The sequence below is a fragment of the Alligator sinensis genome, unplaced genomic scaffold (genome assembly GCF_000455745.1).
Source record: "Alligator sinensis unplaced genomic scaffold, ASM45574v1 scaffold2747_1, whole genome shotgun sequence".
Lineage (NCBI taxonomy): Eukaryota > Metazoa > Chordata > Crocodylia > Alligatoridae > Alligator > Alligator sinensis.
In genome coordinates, this window is record NW_005843972.1 from 19,972 (window position 1) to 25,315 (window position 5,344).

The window sequence follows — 5,344 nt, forward strand, 5'->3', positions numbered from 1 at the left end:
GGGTTAGGGAAGAGGTGCACGAGTGCACAGGGGTCCAGGTTAGGGCTCGGCAGGGGGTTAGGGTTAGGGAAAGGGTCCATGAGTGCACAGGAGTGCATGTTAGGGTTAGGCGGGGGTTAGGGAAGAGGTCCATGAGTGCAGAGGGGTGCAGGTTAGCATTAGGCAGGGGGTTAGGGTTTAGGAACGTGTGCGCAAGTGGACAGGGGTGCAGGTTAGGTTTAGGCAGGGGGTTAGGGTTTGGGCATAGGTCCAGAAGTGCAGGGGGGTTTGGGTTACGGCGAGGCGAGGGATTAGGATTGGGGAAGGGATGCACAAGTGCATAGGGGTCCAGGTTAGGAGTAGGCAGGGGGTTAGGGAACGGGTGCACGCGTGCACAGTGGTCCAGCTTGGGGTTAGGAGGGGGGTTGGGGTTAGGGAATGGGCGCACGAGTGCACAGGGGCTCAGGTTAGGGTTCGGTCGGGGGTTAGAGTTAGGGAATGGGTCCACGAGTGCACGGGAGTCTGGGTTAGGGTTAGGCAGGGGGGTTAGGTTGAGGGAACCGGTCCGCGAGTGAACAGGGTTGCAGGTTAGGGTTTGAGCGGGGTTTCGGTTTGAGGGGCGGGTGCGCAAGTGCGCAGCGGTCCTGGTTCGGGTTAGGCAGGGGCTTGGGAACAGGTGCACGCAAGTGTATGGCCGTCCAGTTTGTGGTTAGGTAGGGGTTTTAGATTAGGGAAGGGGTCTGCATGTGCACTGGCGTCCCGGTTGGGTTTAGGCAGGGGCTTCGGGAACAGGTGCACAGGTGCAGAGGGCCCCAGGTTAGGGTTAGGCAGAAGTTGAGGGTTAGGGAACGGGTTGAAAAGTGGACAGGGGTGCAGGTTAGGCTTTGGCAGGGGGTTAGGGTTAGGGAACGGGTGCACGAGTGCACGGGCATGCAGGTGCGGCTTAGGCAGGGGTTTGGGGCTAGGGAACGGCTCCACGAGTGCACAGGGGTGCAGGTTAGGGTGAGGCAGGGGTTTGGGTTTCAGGAACAGGTGCACAGGTGCACAGTGGTCCGGGTTAGGGTTAGGCAATTGGTGAGGGTTAGGAAATCAGTGCGGAAGTGCACGGGGGTCTGGGTCAGGGTTGGACAGGGGGTTAGGATTAGGGAGCGGGTCCGCAAGTGCTCCGGTTTCCAGGTTAGGGGCAGGTAGGGGTTTAGGGTTAGGGAAGAGGTCCGCGAGTGCCCAGGGGCCCAGGTTAGGGTTAGGCCAGGGATTAGGGTGAGGGAACGGGTGTGCAAGGTCACAGGGGTCAAGGTTAGTGTTAGGCAGGGGGTTGGGGTTAGGGAAGTGGTGTACAAGTTGACAGCGGCCCAAGTTAGGGTCGGGCCAGGGGTTTGGGTTAGGGAAGAGGTTCACGAGTGAACAGGGTTCCTGGTTAGGGTTAGGCAGGGGTTTGGGGTTGAGGAACGGGTGTACAAGTGCACAGCGGTGTGGGTTAGGGTGAGGCAGGGCTTTAGGGTTTGGGAGTAGATTCAGAAGTGTACGGTGGTCCGGGTTTCGGGTTGGCAGGGGTTTCGGATTCGGGAAGGCGTGCGCAAGTGCACAGGGTCCCAGGTTGGGGTTAGGCAGGGGGTTAGGGTTAGCAAACGGATTGACAGGTGCACAGGGGTCCAGGTTAGGGTTGGGGTGGAGTTGAGGGTTAGGGAAGAGGGGCAAAGTGGACAGGGGTGAAGGTTAGGCTTTGGCAGGGGGTTGGGGTTAGGCACTGCGTGCATGAGCGCACGGGAGGCTGGGTTAGGGGTATGTAGAGGTGTGGGGTTATGGACCGGGGTGACACGTGCACGGGGGTGCAGGTTCGGGTTAGGCGGTGGTTTCGGTTTGAGGAACAGGGGTAGAGTGGTCCGGGTTAGGGTGAGGCAGGGTGTGAGGGTTCAGAAATGGGTGCGCAAGTTTACGGTGGTGTGGGTGACCGTTGGGCAGGAGTTCGCATTAGGGACGACGTGCAGAAGTGGTGAGGGTTCCAGGTTAGAGTAGGTAGGGGTTTAGGGTGAGGGTAGAGGTGCGCGGGTGGACAGGGGTTCACGTTAGGGTTAGGCGGGGGGTGGGGGTAGGGAACGGTCGGACAAGTGCAGAGGGGTCCAGGTTAGGGTTAGGCAGGGGGTTTGGGTTAGTGGATGGGTGCACAAGTGTGCAGGGGTGGAGGTGAGGGTTTGGCAGGGGGTTAGGGTTAAGGAGGAGTTGTACACTTGCACAGGGGTGCAGGTTTGGGTTAGTGAGGGGGTGAGGGTTAGGGAATGGGTGCCCGAGGGGATTGGGGTGTGGGTTAGGGTTAGGGAGAGGGTTAGGGTTTGGGAATGGGCATGCAATGATATTGGGGTGTGGTTTAGCATCGCAGAGAGGGTTAGGGTTAGGGCTGTGTTGTAGGAGGAGATCGGGGTGCGGGGTCAGGTGAGGCAAAGTGCTGTGGGTAGGGAATGGGTGTAGAAGCAGATTGGGGTTTGGGTTAGGGTTAGGCAATGTGGGTTAGGGTTAGGGAGAGGGTTAGGGTTTGGGAATGGGCATGCAATGATATTGGGGTGTGGTTTAGCATCGCAGAGAGGGTTAGGGTTAGGGCTGTGTTGTAGGAGGAGATCGGGGTGCGGGGTCAGGTGAGGCAAAGTGCTGTGGGTAGGGAATGGGTGTAGAAGCAGATTGGGGTTTGGGTTAGGGTTAGGCAATGGGTTTGCATTAGGGAAGAGTTGTAGAAGTGGATGAGGGTGCAGGTTCATCTTAGGGAAAGGATTAAGGTGAGGGAAGAGATGCAGAAGCGCATCAGGGTTGTGGTTGGGTTGGGCAAAGGGGAGGGGTTAGGAAATAGGGGCATGAGTGGGTTGGGGTATGGGGTTGGCAAAGGGTTAGGGTTGGGGAGGAGTTTGGCAAGGAAATGTGAGTCCAGGTTAGGGGTAGGGAAAGTGTCAGGATTAGGGAATGGTTGTGTGAGGGGAGTGGTGTCCAGGTTTGGGTTAGGGGCTGCACGAGTGCACTGGGGTCTGTGTTTGGGTTAGGGAGGGGGTTTGGGTTCGGGAAGAGGCGTGCAGAAGGATTAGGGTGTGATCAGGGTTTGCAAAGGGGTTTGGGAGTGGGTGTGCCCATGGATGGGGGTGTAGCTTACGGTTAGGGAAAGGGTTAGGCAATGGGTGTGGAAATGGGTTGGGGTTCGGTGTAGTGTTAGGCAAGTGGTTCGGGAGTGCGTGTAGACATGCATTGGGGTCAATGTTAGAGTTGGGGATTGGGTGTAGAAGGGGATTGGGTTAGGGTTTTTGGAGGGGTTAGGGTTAGGAAATGGGTCCAGAGATGAGTGGTGGGTGAGTGTTGGTTTAGGGAATGGGTTTGGGTTATGGCAGTGGTGTCAAAGTGAATGTGGGTGTGGGTGAGGGAGAGGGTGGAGGTGTAGAAGTGAGTGTTTGTGTGGAGTAGGGGTAGTGTTGTAGAGCGGTTGCGCAGACGAACGTGCGTGGAGGTTAGGGGTGGAGAATGGCTGTCGGGATGAGTTTGCATTGGTGTGCTGGGTCATGTAGGGCTTGTTGTTATGGAGTGGCTTACGAGTGAGTGTGGGTGTAGATTGGAGGTATGGTGAGTGTTCAGGTTTGCATAGGAGTTGTTAGATGAATGTGTGTGCAGGTGAGGGTTGGGGGATGGGTTCGTGTAGAGGAGTGGGGTCAGGAAAGACTGTGGGTGTGGGTTTGGGTTTGGTGGAGCGTTTGGTTGGGGGAGTCTGTCTCTGTTTGGACTGTGGGGGGGGTTGGTTAGGCTTAGGCTTGGTGGTCAGGGTAGGGAGCGGTTGGGCCAATGCATGTGCTTGTGGGTTAGGGTGAGGGAGAGGTTGGAGAGGTGCATTGTGTTGCTGTGTAGGGTGTGCGTGAGTGTTGGAGTTGGGGAGTGGATGCAGGAGTGAGTGTGTGTGTAGAGGAGGGTGTGGGTTCTTAATTGAATGTGGTTTGGCATTTGGGGTGGGGAGTGGGTTGGGGTGATGGGACAGGTGTGGTAAACCGTGCGGGTGCAGCTTAGCATTAGGCTGAGTGTTCGGGTTAGGGGAGTGATTTGCGTGTGTGTGGAGGAGTGGGTTAGGAGGAGGGTGGTGGCTACGGGGTGCAAATGTGTTTTGCGGTTCAGGTCGGCGTTAGGCCGTGGGTTGTGGTATGGAGGGACCGTGATGTCTTCCTTTTGGTGCGGGTTAGGGGTGAGGAGGGTATGTGGCCGTGGCTTCGACTGTGTCTGTGGGTGTAGGTTATGGGGTGGGTGAGGAGTGGGGTATGAGAGTGGATTGAAGTTTGGGTTAGGGGAGAGGTATCAGGTGTGAGATTTGTGAGTGGGTCTGGGTTAGGCTTAGGGGGTGCAAAGGGTGCTATTTTGGCTTTTGCTGTGGGTGCCTGTGAGGGTTAGGGTTAGGCAATAGGTTTTGGCTTAAGTGTGGGTGCAGGGGGTGGTTTGGAGTGGAGACTGGGTGCCAGTCTGAGTGAGGCTTTTGGCTTAGGGTCGGTGTTGGGGTGAGGAAAGTGCAGGTGTGTTTTTTGTGGGTGGTGCTGGTTGTGAGTGGTTTTTGGTGGTGGCTTGAGCGTTGGTTAGGTCGGGGTGCTGGAGCGAGGTGCAAGTTTGTGGGGTTGATGTTGTTTTCTGGGGGTCTAGCTTGTTCTGAGTGTGGTCTGTGGATGGGCATTTTGTGGGGAGTGGCATGGTGGTGGGAGCAGGCTGTGCAAAGTGTGTGCTGTCAGGGTTCGGGGTTAGGTGGTGTGCAGGATCAGGATTGGAGCTTGTGCTCTTACCTGGAGGTGATATCGGGAGGCCCTCACTGAAGAGAGGTTCTTCCTAGGTGTGGCGCCAGCCAACTGCCCTGTTTATATAGGAAGAAAGAGATTCAAAATGGCTGCGCTCATCAAGCACCTGAGTGGTGGTAGCTCTGGGTTCTTAAAGTGGCAGGCGCACCTATACACTTAGAGTCTGGTTGGAGTTGAAGTGTGGTTGGGGATTTGCAGCTTATTAGAAGGCTGAGGGGTGCTGAGAAGCGTGTTGATGGTGCACCGTGTTGGTGTTTGATACGAGTTGTGCTGTAAGGGCAATACTAAGTGCATTTGGGAGGCGAGTTGTCCAAAGTGCCATTGGTGGTGTAGGCATGAGAGACTGACAAAGTGTATGGGGGGACAGAAGATATGGTGTGGTTTTTCACTGTGCGTGCCAGCGTTGTTGCATTTAAATTTTAGTGTGTATATAGTAGGTGTGTGCGGAAGCTGAAGTGCAGCGTGGGGGGTTGGGTATTTTTTATCAGAGGTAGGGTGAGGGTGAGTGGTATGGTGAGTTTTAGGGTGTAGGTGAGCCATAGGGTTAGGAGGTCAAGTGTGGGTGAGGA

At 56.2% G+C, this 5,344-nt stretch overlaps 1 long non-coding RNA gene across 1 annotated transcript in view; it reads right to left on the reverse strand.

Moving 5' to 3' along the window:
* The window catches only part of LOC112549006, a 13,031-nt gene extending 7,807 nt beyond the window's left edge, over nucleotides 1-5,224 (reverse strand). Inside the window, exon 1 of the long non-coding RNA XR_003092442.1 lies at nucleotides 4,764-5,224. This is a non-coding gene — a long non-coding RNA (uncharacterized LOC112549006). The remainder of the gene's footprint in view (nucleotides 1-4,763) is intronic.
* Nucleotides 5,225-5,344: the final 120 nt, after the last annotated feature.